This window comes from Cucumis sativus, chromosome 3 (genome assembly GCF_000004075.3).
Source record: "Cucumis sativus cultivar 9930 chromosome 3, Cucumber_9930_V3, whole genome shotgun sequence".
Classification (NCBI taxonomy): Eukaryota; Viridiplantae; Streptophyta; class Magnoliopsida; order Cucurbitales; family Cucurbitaceae; genus Cucumis; species Cucumis sativus.
In genome coordinates, this window is record NC_026657.2 from 19,651,400 (window position 1) to 19,671,273 (window position 19,874).

Below are 19,874 nucleotides of genomic sequence, written 5' to 3' on the forward strand. Positions count from 1 at the left end.
AGGTGTTCCAAAAGAGTAGTTAGGACAATGACTCAATGACGAAGTTATGCAACGTTTAGAGACTTTAGTAAGTGGGAGATTAAACATAATAGAATAAAGATTTCAAACTGGAAAGACATGAAGTAATAAGACAGGTTGTGGGAGATCTTGAGAACGAAAAAGATTCACAGTAAAATGAATCTGACTCTAACCCTGTTATATATGTGCCTAAGAGAGGGGAGCGTCGTGCCTCGAGAAAAATAGGAGATTTTCACAATAGAAATTCTGAAGGTTAAAGAGAAGACCACCAGGAGATCAAGGTTTTGAAAATGTTAAAAAATTTCCAAAATTTCGTGGTACGTCTAATCTTGAAGAAATTATCCAATGGGAACATAAGTGATAGCTTGTAGAAACACAAGTTATTATGGCCTTTTAGGTAAAAACAATGGAGCAAAATGCAAGATAAAGGACCAAATCGAGTAGCTTTTATTGCAAATTTATAATGTTAAGAGAATTCAGCTTGCATAAGTCATCACGACTAATTAACTATGCTTTTAAGTGTTTTTACATGTAGGATGGTGAAAAGAAGAAATGAAGCGAATCACAAGAAGAGTGTGTGAAAGAAATTTGCGAGAAGCTGCTACCTAGCAATTTACATCGTGAGGCAAGATGCCAACACATCATGCAAGATGATTCGCTAAAAGACAAGAGCGGTAGTTGGAGCTGAATGTAACAAGAAACAAGCAACGTTCTGCACCAACAATTGCAAACAAATGATGAATATGCAACATAGCGTAATTAGTTTGCTGCCCAAATATGTATTCTCTTGATCATGTGAGTGGACATTATCATTGCATGCAAAATGCTCCCAATATCTCCACCGCCTATTTCTAAGTATTCGTTGTATAAGTTTTCCTATTGCTTGCCCAAGTATAAGTGAAACAATAGGTTTTCCCGAATTAACCAGGGTCGAACACAGGGAATTGATATCAAAACTTAGTTCTAGGATCTACTCATCAATTAGGCATTATAACAAATAAAGTAAAAGAATGTAAAAAGAATTATAACCACTTAAGTTTACTAGGGATGTTGTCAAGGTAAATTAATGAGGTAGTTGATAAAAAGGAGGTGCAAATGGGGTGTGAACTAACTTGTAGTGAAGAACGTGTGAAGGAAGGTCTAAATGTTATCAGATGAATAAGATATACGACTTCTCAACGCGATATAACTCACTAAACTAGATTTTGATTAAGATGTGCTCCTTTTAGAGTTATTAAATGTCACACTTGGTCTTGGTTTGGGATCCAAATGACTAATCCTAATTGAATAAGATATATCTAGAAGTATTTACTTATTTTACTTATAGAACTTCATGTTTAATAACAGCAACCTCTCGACGCCTATTGTCCATATTTGTTTGCCTTTTGGGATAAAAATGATGAAAGTCATCTCACTAAGGTGAGAAAACTATTCCTTGCGCGTGTTAGTCACGTCTTTACTGCTTACCCTCTCAGACAATTGACGATAGACACTTGTCAAGTGATGAAAATAGCTAAGCTAAAACGATAAAAATTATAGGTAAAGTTTCTTATCAAGCATTCATCATAAACTTAAACTATGAATAACACAAAAACAAATTAACAATACATAAATGAATGAATTGAAAAGGGTATAAGTATACATTGTATTAAGGAATGTAGGTCTTTGACCACTATATAATACGAACATCATACGATGTAAAGAAATACAAAATAGAAAGAAAAGAAAAGATATTACAAGTTAAGGGGAGATGGGGATGAGATCGTCTTCACTCAGATTACAGGCTTTCACTCATAATACAGATCAGAGAAGATGAAAATATGTTTTACAAATTGTGGTAAGGCTAATCCTTACCACTGACTCTTTAGGTTTACATATGAGGGGGTAGTTGCTCATTCAGGCGTCTAGTCAATTCGTTCAGGCATCTGGTTGCCCTTTTTTTCTAAACACGTCAACGTTGAAAGCTGTCCTTTTCGTCAAGTCACATCACTTTACCTACCATTTTTGTCTTTTAACGAATCTCTTCTCACATAGTGATTTGATCTTCTCGCCTAGTCTTTGTGCGAGTTCCTCTTCGATTTGCCATCTTATTCTTTTGTTAATAATTATGCGTTTAGACACTTAAAATAGGGTAAAGTAGGCATGAAGCTTATGTAAAACATATTACTAAATATCTACTCATTTACAACATAAGCTACATGATTTTACACACTTATCTCGTGTTTGGGTTTCATTATTCTACCTAAAAGGCTATAATAACTTGTAGTTCTACAAGTTATCAGGCTGGTGGAGGGATGAGTTTTAGAGTCTTTTCCCATATGTAGTAGTAGTTCTTCTTCTTCCACCTCTTCTTCAGTCAACTTCTAAGTGAGAGCAGAGAGAGATTAGAGAGAGAAGCTCAGCCACCATTCTCATAACTTGTAAAAGAGCCAAGGAATGCAAACCAATGCATTTTGCAGCTCGAGACATTTCTCTACTTTCCATTTTATATCTTTTAAATGTATTGTTTGACTGTATTATCTCACATCGAGAGACCTACATTTATCAATACAGTGCATGTTTATGCACTGTTATTCCCTCATCTCTTTACTGTTCACTATCTTATTGAAGTGTTATAAGTAGTTTAAGTATCTGATTATGTCATTGATAATGATTCTTTAATTATAAGACTTGTCGTATTTAGCATGAACTTAACCCAATCACTTGACTCTCTTCCAGAGAAAAAATCAAACACCTGTCGTCAACTGCTTGAGAGAGTAAGTAACAAAAACCTCGCTAATATGCGTAAAAGGGAGTTTGGAAACAAACTTCATTTTAACATTTTGCCTCCAATCATTCGTGTCTCAAAAAGAGAACAAGTGTGGTGTTTAGGTGTCGAGACGTTGCTCGCTAAGGAAATATGATGCTTATCAGTGTAAAAACCTAGATATATATTGCTTGATTTATCTTTACCATTTGTGTCGTGGAAGAAGGACAAGTGTGATGTTTAGGCACCGAGAGGTTGCTCACTTTAAACGGAAGATGGTTAAACAATCTATTCCGCATCAAGAGGCATCTCATATAGCTTAAATTGCCTACAATGCGGAGATTGTCTTTCATATTTCTTAATGCAAGTTAGTACACTATTAACTGACACAATTGTTATAAACAGGGCTGACTAGTTTGCTTTATTTATGTTCCCAGCCTCCTTTTAGTCATTACTATTTCTCTTTACTTCAGTAGTAGGTTTCACGAAAATTTCTTCAAAATAATATAGACCATCTTTAAGCATTTCCTTTACAATTATTTGCCATGTACCCTCGTCCTTTACCCAAGTCCAAGGCCAACAAATAAATAGGCTCAAGCCCAATTCCTAGAAGCAAAGGGCCCAAGCCCATCAACACATGAAATTTCTTTATAATAGAGACATTTGTCATTCATTTGGGGGTTTTTGGTTGAAGGAAGAATTGAAGCTCCGAAGAATTGAAGCTCTGAAGAATTAAATATTCAAACTTCTACAAGCTCGTTAGACGTGCAAGTTTGTATCAACCTCGAGATCAACATCTTCTGAAAGATTGAAGACTTGGAAAATTCAACTTTCCTTCGATTCCAGAATATCAAAGTTCAAATCGAGTTGCAACTACAACATTCTAAAGACCGAATACCAAGAAGTTCTAAAGTTTTTATCTTGTATTCGAGAGAAAGCATCAAAGGAGTAAATACTAGAGATTGTATTCACAATATTCATCAATATACAAAGTTCAATTCCATGAATTAAATTTCTTTGAAATATGGTGTGAATAGTGTTAACTTTATTTATCTTTTTATATTTAATGAAATATAGGTGGTCGCTTTTAGAAAGAAAAAAAAAATAGACGGTTAACATTTAAGTTTTAGATTTATTTGAATTATTAAAATTTTAGTTTGAGGGTATTTTAGTCTACTGGCAATTCTTAATTAAGAATATTAAAAATCATTTTGTTATTTGTGTGATTTTGAATATTTGAGAATTTAACTATTATAATCTAGAGGTGTCTTATTAAAGTTGTACCTAATGTTGTTAAATTTTTCGTAAATGTCTTAATGAACTTCAATTTTAACAAATGTAGAGTCCAAAAGGCCTAACTACTCATTTTTATTATTAATAATATATTAAAAAATAGAAAAATAAAACAAGAAAAGTGTACCATGATTAATATTTATATTTATTAGATATTTTATGTAAATATATTATGTGATTAATTCTATTACGGTAATATTATAACCAAAATTACTCCAAAATTAATTTTATTTTGGTGATTTTGTTAAAAAACTCTTACCTTTGTTCGATCTCTTCCACTTTCTAATCTTCTCTCTGTCCATTCTTTTTTTCGTTTCATATATTTCACCTAATTTAATAATTTTTTATATATACTTATTATATTTCAATTTCATATATTGAAAAATAATTTGTAAAATTTGATCGTGACTACTGTTTTCGATTTAAATAGATCATTATATATCCTTATATATTTAACATAATATTAGATAACAATGTATATGTGCATTTTAATTGTGTAACAAATTTTATATTATGTGAGTACAAATCTACATCAATTAGAAAAAGATATTGTACTATTGGCGTTGAAAAGACATATGTCTTTACTCATACAAATCTACATTAACAAATTTACTCAACTTTGGATTTTGCTCATTTTTGTCTCTTAATTTTTTTTGTCAACCCAAAGCCTTTATTGCTAAGAAAATTGGAGCCCAAAGAAAGAAAGTGAGGCCCATTTTCATTTGGTTAAAACCATATGCTTAACCAACAAGCATGAATCTCAGTGGATAATATGAAGGTGGGCTCTTATCATGAGCAGTCAATTATTTCTTAAAATACGAAAGATTAGAAGCAAATTCGAGTACACCACCGTGATGGAGATTCTCCGTAGTTAGAAACAATAGTACATGGCGGTCTAACAATAACGTCAGTCACTCATTATGGAGATTCACCCTAAGTTTTTGTCTTCATTATTCACCAATAAAACATCAAAGATCTTGACATTTATTGTTTTATATAACGTGAGAGTTTTATTATCTAATCATGAGAATAAAATCTTACATGTTAGATATTAATTAGATTTCTCGATGGAAAATAGTGAATTAGTTGAATGAGGAAGTAAGAAGATCATTCCCCAAAGGAAAGTATCGTGAAGAAGATGGAGGTGAACAATGAAAAAAAAACCTAATGAGTGAAGAAGACAGAAATAAAAAATGCGTAAGATTTGAGGTAAGTAGATTGAGAGAAAAATAGAAGGTGAGGCGACCGACGTTTTATGTGGAGGGTTAAAGGGAGGTTGAGAGGAGGTAGTGAGATGAGTGGTCGGATGGAGAAGATGAATAGATAGCACACGAATTGAGGATGAAGAGATGGAATGGTAAGAAAAGAAGAAGTAAGAGAAAGAATGAGAATGAATAAGAATGAGGAAAGAGAAGGATTAAGTGGAGGAAAGAGAAGAAATAAGAGGGAATAAGGGTTATTCTCCCCCAATCCTTGCTCCAAACATGGAAAAATCTATCTTTGTCCTCCCAAAACAATTCTTATAGTTTTATTTATAGATATCACTGTGTTTAATTATGAAATTATCTTTTTATCTAATGGGTCTAGTAAAATAATAGGTCCGAAAGAGATAAAATAACATATAATATAGATGAGTCACATTAATAATAGTATTATATTTGAAATAAAGCTAACATTCTCTCACTTGGCCAATTGACATTGTTTATTATATACGTTCATAGACATAATGCACAAATAAAAGAAAATGTAAACTTCATAACATATCATGTCGAGACAAAGAAACTACTAAAGGATCAGGGGGGTTATATATCATTGCATTAACATACTCTCTTCCATGTATCACTGAAATATGCCTTCATTTAATATGATCTATAATAAAGATAATCAATAATAGTCCAACAATAAATGTCTTTTTATAAATAAAAATGATGTCATCTTTGATTTACATAACTCATTTATGTATATACTAATCATAAGAACTATATTTTGAGATAAAATTAGAAACAAGGAAATAAATGAGCTTACAATATCAAATGACATCATCTTGATTTAATAATGATATTTACTAATACTCATCAACATGATCATTGAGTGTCTTTGGTGGTAATCCATTAGTCAGTGAATTTGCAATTATAAGCTTAGTGCTAATGTGTTCAATTGACAACCTTTGTTTATGAACTTTTTCTTTAACGACAAAGTATTTTAATTTCATATGTTTAACACCTTTAGAATACAATGTCATTTTTTTTAGAAGAAAACTACTGTAAAATTATCAAAATAAGTTCTCAGCGACTTGGCTTTAGTGTCGCTAATTCCAAGTCTTGAGATAAAGTTTTGCAACCATAAACCATGAACTATAATCTCAAAGCATGCAACAAATTCATCATCCATAGTGAATGCAACAATAATAGACTGGTTTGCACTTTTCCATGAAATTGTTCCTTCATCTAACAGGAACAAATAGCCAAAAGTGGATTTTTGTGTATCAACTCACACTGCAAAATCTGAATATGAATATCCAATCATGATCAGATCTCTTGTAAGTAAGCATATAGAAAAATAATTATAAATTTACTCCCATTGATCTTAGGTATATACATCGATCAAAGATGTATTTTTGAAAATCAAAAGATGTGATTCTATCATTAAACTTAAGATACTATTGTCTGAAAACTTATTTATAACTCCATATATTGGTCTTTTAATTTACACATCATATGTTCCTTTCCTTCAATCATACAATCTTCTAGTTAATCCATGCACACTTCTTCATCTAAATTTTTATTTAAAAAGGCAATTTTCACATCCATTTGATGAAGCTCTAAATCTTAACGAATCCTTTTCTGAGATAGGAGAAAAGGTCTCTTTGTAGTCAATGTCAACTTTATGAGTATAACCTTTGGCAACAAGTCTGGCCTTGTGACGTTCGATATTGTCTTTTGAGTCACATTTGGTCTTAAAGACTCATTTACACCCAACTCTTTTACTTCCTTTAGGCAATTCTACAAGGGTCCAAACTTCATTATCGTTCATAGATTTTAACTCTTCTTTCATAACATCTAACCATTTGGTAGAATTATCTCCTTTGATGGCTTATGAAAACGAAACTAGATTATTATTAATGCCTAAGTCAAATTCTGACTCGTGCAAATAAACCACATGGTCATAAAAAATACCTAATATTCTTAACTCTATTTCTTGTGGTCTCTTAGTTATAGGTTTGTTTGTTATAACATCATTATGTGGTGCTTGACCATTATTTTTTTTTTCTTGTGGATTGTTAATAGAGTTAACAACTACATAAACAACAACTTGAGAAGAAGTTGTAGATGAAGAAATTTCCACTATACCTTCTTGAATTTCTATTTTAGGTGGTTCCAAACTTTCACTAATTACCTCGTTCTCAATGAACCTTACATTTTCAATTTCAACTATTCTCATACCATGGTTAAGATAATAAAATCTATACCCTTTTGATTTTTCTCGATAACCAATGAAGAAACCACGGGTTGTTCTTGAATCCAGTTTCTTTTCTGGTGGATTATAAATTATTCCTTTTGCTTGACAACCCCAAACATGCAAGTGTTTTAAACTAGGTTTTCTTCTTGTCCACAATTCAAAAAGTGTCTTCAGAACTGACTTACTAGGAACACTGTTTACTAAATATTGAGCAATTCTTAATGCATACATCCACAAGAACACAAGTAAAAACAAATTAATTAACATATTTATAATCATATTCATTAATGTACGATTACCCCTTTTTGCAACACCATTTTGTTGTGATGTTCCTGGCTTTGTGTATTGAGCAAATATACCATGACTTTCTAAGAATTTAGAAAATGAGTTAAAACAATGTGCTTTCTCATCATATTTTTCATAAATTTTATAAAATTCCTCGACACCTTCAATACTGTAATTGTGGACTTTATATTGTTTGTTACAATCATTCGCATAAACATTACGCTCAACCTATTTGTTCTTTTCCAAGCTTTATAAAAAGATCTATCCTCATCACTACTAGATGTAAGTGTAGCAGGTTTCTCACTAATTTAGATGAAAAAGTGTTCATAAAACTTAATTAGGTTTCTTGATGAGGAAGAGTGTACTACTTGAATGAGGTAGGGAGAGGACTAATCCCTAAGAGTTTTATTTATAAACATCATCCATCATAGTGTTTAATTAGACATTATTTTTTTACTTAATGAACCTAATAAAATAACATATAATGCACATGAACCATATTAATAATATTATTATATTTAAAATAAATCTAACCTTCACTTTCCTTAAACTTGATTAATTATTGTTCTTGTTGCTAGAATGTTTAGATTTAATTTATCTACTTTTTTTAGCTAGCGAGTTACAAATTGTTTATTCTACATAATTTGGAACTGGACGAATTTGATGGAGGAATGTTGGTTGATATATATTGTGTGAATTTAATTGATTAATTTAGATGGATATACAATTAAGCTCTAATAATAGTTAAGGTGACCTTGTTTATTATTATTTTTAATTTATGTAACTCACTCGTCAATAATTATCATGAATTTGTCACATTTAATATCCATCGACTCAAAGAGTAGAAAATAAAATTATTAACAACGCAAAAGCTAAATTGCCAAAGAAGAAAAAACAATATATAAAAAATTAATTAAACATTAGCGAGTATATATATGTGCTACATAACTTTTGTCATTATTATTATTGTTATCATAAACTACAAATCTTATCATAATCAAGAGTCAAAATTAAAATAAGAATCTTATATATGTTTATACACGAAACCAAGTTTAATTGGATGTTAAATTTATATATATCTTTTTCTTTACAAATATATATATATAGTTATTAAAATGCTCTGTATTAACTAACTTTATCTTTTAATACTATTTGTTTTAAAAATGGACGTACGTTATTTGTCAACTATATAGCTTATCTTTTCATATTCTAAATCTTATATTAAAATCCCGTAGGCAAAGCATAGGCCATACTAATTCTGTCTTATAATACCACTTGAAGATTCCCAATGTTATTTATTTCATATTAAAATCCTTACCTTTTTTCCCCCTAACATGTTTGGTATAGCAATTAAGAACACATTCTATGGGCATATGGGGCAGTTTTAGATGTCCCAAATTATTCATTTTTTCTTTTTTCTTTCTTTCTTTCTTTTTACAATTATAACATGCTAAACACTTAACCTTTGATCTTGAGTGAGAAGGAATGTTAATGTCAATCACCGAGGAGCTTACTTATTACTAATATTATTCTTACTCAATTGGCATATAAATTTGGATGGGATCATATAGGAAAATCCCATCCAATTTTATGGAATATACCTCTCTACCTATTGACATATTTTTTATTGTAATTTAAAATGCATATATTTATGTGATGAAATGAGATGTCTACAACAAAAAAGAGAGAGGAGTGGTTTTATTGATTAAGAGATGGTTTAGAAAGAAAGGAAGAGACAAAATAATGGGACATACAATGAAATGAATACCACATTATTGGAGAAAAATGAAGAATGAGATGACATATACACCAAGTTGACACCAAAACCAACCTTATATGTCTTTATTATATAAATTATAAATATATATCACCTTTTTTAGCATGGAAAATATTCATTCATATTTGATTATGGATTTATAAAACTGTCTCCTAAATACCATTACAAATTTAAATAATATCCACCTGTAACAACAACAAGGTCATATGTTTCTTTTGTTAATTGGTTAAAATAAGATTTATTTTATTATCTACCTTTTTCTGCTACCTAATACTGTTTTAAATATCAATTAGTTTTCATATTTAATTGTAATTTATTCATAGTTTTACCATTTTTTTATAAATAAATTAAATGAGAGCTCGCCCAGTTCGTTTTTTCGAAATGTATAATCATAATATACTTATATATAATTTAGATGTCAAAAAATGGTAGTTGTTCCAAATTATATTTTTATCCAACAAAAATGTTTAATTTACATCCCGTTTAAACCACCCAAACTCTTATATTAAGTTGTTGTCATCAAAAAAATATAAATAACAACGGACACTTTCTTCAAAAAAAAAAAAAAATTGGATTAAGATAATTTTAAATATTTGCGGTAAAATATAAATTGGCAAATTTTATAAAAGTAGTGTCAAAATATGATTTGCACGTTCTAACAAATTTTAAAGACAATAAAGATAAATAAATAAAAATTTAAATTTAAATAAAAATTTTAAAAGCAAAATACTAAAAAACTATTAAAGAAAACGCAAGAGTATAATGAGTCTCTATATGGCATGTCACGAGCCCTTTCTTTTACTCGCCAACTTTCTAGATCATTTACCTTTGCCTAGAATACTAAAAATATACCCAGTAAGGGATCAACTATTGGTCTCGCTAGGTGATCTACTAACTTTCCGTTATAAGGCACCATAAAGTAATGATACGTCGCGTGTTCAAATGGTGTACACCTGAGTGAGTAGTACCGTAGGTACACCCCTAATCGTGTGAATGATTCTATGTGAACACCCCTAGTCGTGCGAGTGATCCATACGTACACCCCTAATAGTGATCTATAGGCTTGTGATCTATAGGTACACCCCTTAATCGTGCGAGTGATCCCATAGGAACACCTCTAATCGTGCAAGTGACCCCGTATGAACACAGTACAAGTGACCTCTAACTATTCGTGTGATCCATAGATACACCCATAATCATGCAAATGATCCCATAAGAAACTCCTAATCGTGCAAGTGACCCCGTAGGACCATAACACAAGTGGGGTACAAAGCTAACTCAAACTAAAAATTAACATTTGATGGGTATACCCAAACATAATCAAAACTCATCAAAAGTGGCTCAAACAGCCGAAAGAGATGGGCAAAAACTCACTAGGTGATTGGGCTAGGAAGGGGGGGGGGGGGGGGGGGGTTAGCTCGGCTTGCAAAAGGAACAAGGGCTTAGATCTGGGTGGTCAACTTGGTAAGGGATGCGTGACTGGGGGACAGAGGCGTCGACTCACATCTCAGCTGGAACGAAAAAAATGGCGTAATCGAAGTTCACACACGACGCACGGTGTGGAAGAACGATAAGCTCAAAGCTCAATTAACAAATGATCTTTGGCTTGGAGAAGGAGAGGTTTTGTTCGGCTGCACCTGTCGGCTTTGTTTAAGCGTGTACACAGACGCAACGATGACAATGAAGTGGACAACGACTTGGGCTTTGACGGCAGCATACATGCAACGACTAGGGTTTTGGAGAAGGGGAAGATGTTGAACATGAAGTGCACGCAAAACAATGACATCTTTAATTCATAATTATTATTTCTTTTTTAGGAGTTTTTTTTTAAAATAGAAAAAATTGACAAACTATTTACAACCGATACAACAATACCACTAAAAGATAAAATTTATTACACTTCAGATTTTTCTATGAAATGAAAATATTTACACTGTATAGAACAATTTTAGAAAAGGAAAAAACTCACAGGCTTACAATGTGAAATAACAAAAATAACATGCAATTAATCGGTCACACACGCGTGAAAAATGGTTTTATACCTAGTTTAAACAATCTTATACAATGTATAAACAATTTTGTACCCTTGTATCAAATCTAAACAATCTTGTACTCAACCTAAATGAACTTGTACCCTTATACCTAGTCTAAACGTTCTATTAGTGATAGTGGTCTATCTCTGTCTATCTGGGATAGACAACTGATCCTTTAAATATTGGTACATGATCGTTTAGATCCTGTACCAAGATCATATAAATCTTGTACCAAGAAGAAAAAAAGAAAATGAGAAATGAAGAATAAGGAAGAAATTCTGAGAGAGAAAATGAAGAAATTGGTAAATATTTGCATAAATAATTATAATATTGTAAACCAAAGAATAAGTAAACATGAAGAAATTAATAATATTGAAAGGAGATGAATAAATCGTAAAGAAGAAGAAAAGGAAGTGAATTTTTTCGCATTATTCAAGGGCAAATCTAGAATTTATGAAAATATCATTGCCTTTTTTATTTGTTAAACGGGCCATTAATATTTTGGTGTTTTGTTATATTTATGAAAATTAACCTAAATAATTTGTGAAATATTGTATTTTTGACAATTTTCCTTTTATTCATTTAAATTTATTTTTAAATTGATACAATTTATATCATTTTTATATGTTATGTTTATAAAAAAATAATATATAATCATTTAATATTTTTTTAATACAATAAATGTTCATTTAAATTTGGAATAATTGATTTTTGTCATTTGTGTAAATATTTTGTGATTTATAAAGATAAAAAGGAAGGGGAAAAAAAGTAAAATGAGAACGCCCTCAACATAAAAATCTGAAAAATCTATATTTCAAGAAGGCATCCAAAACTATCGATATGCACCCTCTGTAAGGGAATCCTTAAGATGCTCGTGAATCTCTAGATACTGAGATATCTTACAATACCACAAAACAAGCATGCAAATTTAGATGTCCACTCCATAAGAATATATAAAATGTCCACTAAACAAAAAAAACTTCTAAGGGGTCGTGTCACACCCCATCACACAAACATCCTTGCTTGGTACGCGACGCGACATGATTTTGAGTATCCTTGACGCATTAAACATCAAAGACACTCAGTCTAAGGATCCTTAAGCTTTGCTTAATCACCTGATGACTTTCCTTTGTTTAAACTTGGAACTTAAAAATTCTTTAGGTGATAGACTTAACATAGAATATAATGAAGAATTCCTTTAATATAACTTTTCGCTAAGCATTTTACAATAAACTTTACAATCATAAACATAAATACAACTCATAAAACTTAAGCTAAATTGCCTTGGCAACCTTTTCGTCTAGCAAGCTCTTCAACCCTCCTTACTTGGCCTTAACGCCTGATTCCTGAAAGATAAGATTTAAAAACATAAGTCTACAAGACTCAATGAGGTTTCAAGAAACTTTTTCACAATACCTTTGCAAATATCATTTCATCAACATAAGATAGAAATATATCAATTTTATATATAACATATCATCTCGTATAAATGCTTCATCTCGCATAAACACGCATTGGTTCCTAAACATTCCTTTCGACAAGGATCCTTAATCATTCTCTACGCTTAATCTCATTACTTCATGTTTAGACTACTGTTAATACAACATCTGAGATATACAGATTCGTCCTTGTTGCTCAGACCGAAACGCGATACACATCTTTTATACATTGTCCCATTTCAATTCACCATATAGCCCTTTCCATCTCATGGTGGCTTTTACTTCGTATTTGCACATAATAGTTAGTTCGTTAATGGACGTAACTAATGGTTTAGACACCATTCATAAACTTTCGAAATGTCAATAAGCATAATTTGAAATACGCATAAGCTTTTTATATAAATCTCTTTTAGAAATCATTTGACTTGAAATCATTATCTCAAACGTTAAAGAACCACTAAGGAAAACTTTTAATATAAATATTTTTAAAGAAAACCCTCACAACACTTGAGAAAATAAACTTCAAATACTTCTCTTCTTCTTCTTTTCACGTAGACAAGTTGGTAACATCTTAACACTTTAAGCTTCTTTCCTCAAAATTTCATAATAACAAAGCCTATTGGTCTAACCTCAACCCCTATTTACACTACCTTCTAAGCATGCTTAGTCATCCTTAGACTCTTGTCTGTTTGCCAGCTCCCTCCCTTAGTGGTGTACGTGTAAGAGGTTTAACTTAATCATGCTTAACATAAACTTTACACGTGGCCCATTAAACACTTAAGAGAATATTCGAGAAGTTTCCTTACTTCTTTTTGTCTTATCTTCCTTCTCGCATAAAACCTTTATCGCATAATAACACAGCTTTAAAAAAGTCTTGTCGCTTAACCTTTCTCACGGACTAACTAAAATACCAAACTCTTCTCACGTAGATTACCACAAATGCTTCAGAACACAAAGTCAAAAAGTATACTTCATATTTCTTAATTTATATGCGGGTCTTACAGGTTGTTTGGGCCCCATATTAAGTAGGAGTAGAGCAGACTCCTTGTTTGTGGCCTAAACTATCATAAACTAGGGATTAGTGTTTCCTAATCCCCTTACACCTTCTCAATCCTTCTCAAACTCCCTCATAACACGTATCTCTCTCTCCCTTTGGTCTGTCGTATTCCCTCTCAAAAACCCTCTTAATCCTTCCCAAACTTCGTTCATTCCTCATATTATTCTTCAACCCTCCACGCTTCGAATGTTTGTTTCTTCTCTAAATCTCATCTTGTCTCTTTTCCTTTGTTTTTCTCTCTAAATCTACACTATCTTCGGCGTTCTTCCCATTTTTCTCTTTTTCTCCAAACCTCAGACAGGTGCAAGTGGGGAATTTTCCATGGTTTACCTATTCGGTTGTCGATCCTGTCATTTTCTACTTCTCTTTTCCCAACCAATTTTTTGGAACCACCAGATCGAGGGTAGCTTCTCTTTGAAGCAATCTTATATTTCTTTCGACGCAGCTCGTAACAATGTTCAAGTTTCCTCTTTGCACATTCTGCTCATGTACCTACTCTTGGATTCGAGGTCATCGAACGCAGTCGAAGGAAATTCTTGCACATAAGCTCTTCTTTAGTCTTCTCATACTCTTCCTTTTCTTTTTTCGTTTTTAATAGTTTTGTCGACGCATATACGTCGACGTCGGCATTAGGGTATCACCGATTCATATACAACGACAGTGGCATTAGGTTATTGTTGACGTGTTGACCTTATCGACAGAGCATGCATCGACCAAAGTTCTATGCCAACATCGTCTCGTTCCTACGTCCTCAATGTCTCTTACGATGTGTCATTTACGATGCCTGTGCTGACGTGTTTCTCTGCATCAGTGAAACCTTTGCCAATGCATAATGGCCTTTTGGTGACGCATTTGTACATCGGTGAAGCCACGATTTCTTGTGGTGTGAAATCATTACTTATGAAGCATGTTTTCAAGCTCTACAAGTAATAGCTTGAGAGTACCATTAGGATTTCTGAAGTATTTACTGGACAAAGATTTCAAGCTTACATGTAAATTGTTTTGTTAATATGATCTCAAGTTCTTATACAAGACATGTTATTGATAAATGTTTACTGAAATGATATTGTCAAAACTATGTTATGATTTCATGATTCAAGGAAATATTTCAAATGAATTCAAGGAAATATTTCATGTCTTCAAATGTTTTTGTGTCATGCCTGAATATTCCATGAGACCTATTGTATACATCTGGTTAACTCCATACTGATGGTACGGTTGACATACCTTTTTTTAATTATGGGACATTAAGAAGAGTATATTGTTATGCCTTAAGAAATTAGGGTTAGCTACCCATCGACTGTTCCGTCTTTGGACAAAGGGATAAATACTGCCCATGGCTATGGAGGACTGTCTTTAAAAATCTATGCAAATGTTTCAAGTTTCCCGATTACGGCTATTTACTGATAAATGTATTTAAGCTAAGTTTTACTACTAAAACGTTAATGAAAGCATGTTTTATAAAATTGCTACCTACTAAGTCTTTGGACTTACCCTTTCAAAAATGTTTTCACGCTTTCCAGGTACAAATTGTGGATCTCCTTATGCTGAATATATTGCTGCTAGGCCAACATTAGTGTTTAACCACAAAAAGAAATTGTTTTATACTGTATTAATTGTTGGATCGGTATGGCAACCCTAGAGGGGGTGAATAAGTTTTAAATAAACTTTTTAACAAATAAAAAGTAAATTCAACTAATTAGATATTTTTCTAAATTAAATAAAGAACTTTGTAAACTTTGTTAAATAACAAGATTGATAAAAAGATATGAATGAAAGTATGCAATCAAACTCAACCAATAAGAATATGTAACTAAAATTAAATTAAAAAATAATTAGAAAAGAGTTAGAGAAGAAGACACCGTAATTTTATAGTGGTTCGGTTAAACTCAACCTACATCCACTTTTCCAAGCACCTCTTGGGATTTTGATTGAAAATTCTTTTTGGACTCTTTCCACGGATTTGAGCCGAACCGATTCTTGCTCCTTTTTCGAGTTCAAGAGCAAACCCGATCCTTTCCACGGGTTAGGATCCAACTGTTACAATATGTTGATGTTTTTAAATCACACAAGAGAAAACTCTCTAAAAGAGTGAGTATACAATTTGAAGCTCACAAATTTAATCTTCACAATACAATAAGAATCTCTCGAGAATAAGATGAAAAGAACAAAAATTGGAAGCTTTAGAGAGAACAACAATGTTGGCTTTTGGCACTTTTTGAGGATTGTAAAATTTTAATAAATTTGTCTCTTTAAAATTTGGAAAAAGTGAAGTAATTAAAAAGAGAGGAAAGATAAATTCAAAATCATTTTGGGTCATTACATGTAAGTAAAAGAAAAATGAATGGTTGAGATTTAAACTCAATTAGTCATTAGACACAATACAAATAATAATATAATAATATGTCTTTTCAAAATACTTTGTTTAAAAATAATAATAATAAAGCAACTTCATCATCTTTAAAAAAAAAACTAGCCGTTAGACACAAGAAAAAATAATAATATTAAAGTCATTTTCATTTTAAATTCATTTTCTTTATAAAAGTCAATAAAACATAACCAAAAACAACATTTGTTACTCCTCCATTGCTACAAGTGGCTTTCTCTGATTGGTTCAAATTGCATGCTTGGTCGCCACATCACCATCTTGAGTATTTTTCCGTTAAGCTTTTTTTAGCAATATTTTCTTTGTTTAAACTTCAATTTGGGTGATTCAAGAGACGTTAGAATCATTTTTCCAGCTCTACGATATGGACTATTCAAATTAATAAAATTGTTAATAAAAAAAATCAGATTTGTTATCATCAAAACATAAATTAATTAAATAATTAAAATAAATTAATTTGAGATTAAGGGTCAAAAAGCCAACATTAATATTGTTTACTCAAGAGTTTATACTTCCATGTTTAATATATATTTTTTACTTTGTATTTATAAAAGGACTTTTAAGTGGCACACACAATGGTTTTAAGAATTTCATGTCAAAAGATTTCTGTTGTATATGCTTATTCTTTGAAGGCTTTTGTCATTTCAAATTCACTTTTCTGCGACATCGCTCGGTCAAACGTCACAGAAAGTCGAAAGTAATAAATTCAATTTACAATTTTTCGCAACGTGGTCTAACGTTGACGTCACGGAAAGGTTAATCTTAAATTTATTACTTTTCACTTTCCACGACGTCTCATGGCTTCACGTCGTGGAAAGTCTAAACCCTAAATCCAACGTTAACTTTTCCGCTACGTTTGAGGATATCACGTCACAAAAAGTTTACTATTTAACTTATTATTTAAACTTTCTGCGACGTACGTCATACGGGCGTTGCCGAGCGTCGAAAATAATAAAGTTATCAGGTTGTCCGCGCTAACCTAACAAGAGGTTTGCCATCGAGTTGGGCATGCCCGCATGCTAACCTCACGCACAAGCACAACGAGCTCTCCCCTGCGCAGCCTTCATCGCGTGCTTCCTTGGCTACGTGTTTGTTACGGACAGGTTGTGCGTCCAACACCAGTCTAAACGCAACACTAACCTCCTTTAACCTAAAATGCACACCCATCTCACCTAGCAACCTTTGACACTCGACCAACAACCTCTACAACCCAGGAACTCATAATTTGGCCAGAACCTTACTTCATCTTTAGAACTTTATAACATAAAATCTAGAACTCAAATGGAAATACTTTCTTAAAAAAAGTTGCTCTAAAATGACTTGACTTTTTTACCTCAAAATTTCAGAATTAAATTCCAAAATATGGGTTTTGTAGCCCACTTTGAATGCACTTTGCTCAAATTCATCTGAGAAATGTACTTCTCTCATTCTCTTGATCAAAACGCAAACCTCTTTAAATCCAAAACACACAGCAGTCCTCACTTACAAACTATACATAATTTATGAATCTTCAAGACCAATTTAAGTGAAAATATATGAGTGAGTTGTGAGAAACACTTTACTGAAGTTAGCTATTTATAGAAAGTCTTGCATGAATAAATTATCTTGACACCTCAGGGCCCGTTTGGTAACGTTCTCATTTCCTGTTTTCTGTTTCTGTTTTTATTTTTTTAAGAAACATAAGTGTTTGGTAATGTTCCCTGTTTTTCATTCTAAAAAAAATGTAGAAACATTTCTCATTTTCTAAGAAATTATTGGAAAAAAAAAGAGCCGTTTCTCAATTATTTTTATTGGTTTTCTTTTTCTTTTCCTTTTTCTCAATTATTTCTATTGGTTTCATTTTCCTTTTTCTCAATTATTTTTATCGGTTTTCTTTTCCTTTTTCTCAATTATTTTTATGGGTTTCTTTTTCCTTTTTTCTCAATTATTTTTTTGGTTTTCTTTTTCTTTTCTCAGTTATTTTTCTATTTCCTTTTTCATTTTTTGATTTTCTTTTTCTTCCTCTTATTTCCATCTTCTTCCCCAAATAACCACTCTCCACATTACTTTCTTTTTCTTCTCATCTTATCTTCATCGTCTTCTCCAAGTAACCATCGTCTTCTTCTTCCTCTCATTTTTTTCGCCATCTTCCTCCTCACCTCTCATGGTCTTCCTCTACATGACGTCTTCCTTTTTGTCAGATCTGGGTTTTCCTCTTCCTCTTCACGGGAATATGGGTTTTCGTTGGATCTGTGTCTTCGTCGTGGGTCTTTGTCTTCCTCTTTGTCGTGGATTTCATTCATCCTCTTCATTGTGGGTTTTCATCTTCCTCCTCGTCAGCTCTATCCTTCAAATCTCAATCTTCATCTTAATCTCCATAAAGTTACTAGAAGACATTCTTATCTAGGTTTGATAAAGTGAGAGATGTAATGTTTAATTGAATTAGATGTGAATAAAATAACATTAATAAAATAAAAAATACATTTCAAAGAAAATAAGAAAACAAGAAATAGTTATCAAACGCATTCATGTTTCTTGTTCTTAAAAGAGAAGAAACATAAAACAGGGAATAAGGAACAAGAAACAGGAAACAAGAAATGGAAACGTTACCAAATGGGCCCTCAATGATCTTGCTTAATCCATCCTTAAATCTCCTTAGGACACCTCAAACTACCTTTCTACCTCAAAATACATGTTAATAATATTAAGACACTTGGATTAACTTTAAACCGCTCGCTTTAAGGTTGGCACATACATGTCTAAAACGCATAGCTAACCTCTAAGTCCATATCGCATAGCCTTTCATCAAAAGGCAAAACCAAAACACCCAAGCACCTTGACAAGTTTAAAACACCAAGATCAAACGTCAACTAACCTCTCTTGACCTTGTCACAAATCTCTAAACACATGTCTCTACACCAAGTCTTCTCGCCAACTAACCTCTAATCATGCTTTTTTGCCTACACAAAACACCCAAATAACCTCTCAAACTACTCTTCTCGGCTAGCCCTCGACTAAAACGCCAAACCATAGAGGTTTTTCCTACTTTTCTCAATCATACACAAAATGCAAAGATAACCTCTAAATAGGTTGTCTTCTATTCCTTTGTCGCCTAGCAAGCATCCTAAACATCCACACTAACCTCTTTAGAGGTTTTCTTCTCCTCTTGGCCGCCCAATAAAACCTCTAAACGCCTAAGCCAAAGCAAAAACGTCAAACTTCCATACTTAGCCAAATTTTCTCTTCTTTGTCAAACTAACCTCTTTAACTTTTAAACCTTAACAACTTACTCTTCCCTTTTGCACTTACCATGACACAAAACTAAAACTTCCTTGTATTAACATCACTTAAAACCAAAGTATTTCAAGCTCTTAAAAAGATCTAAGTTTCTTAGGGTTTGGG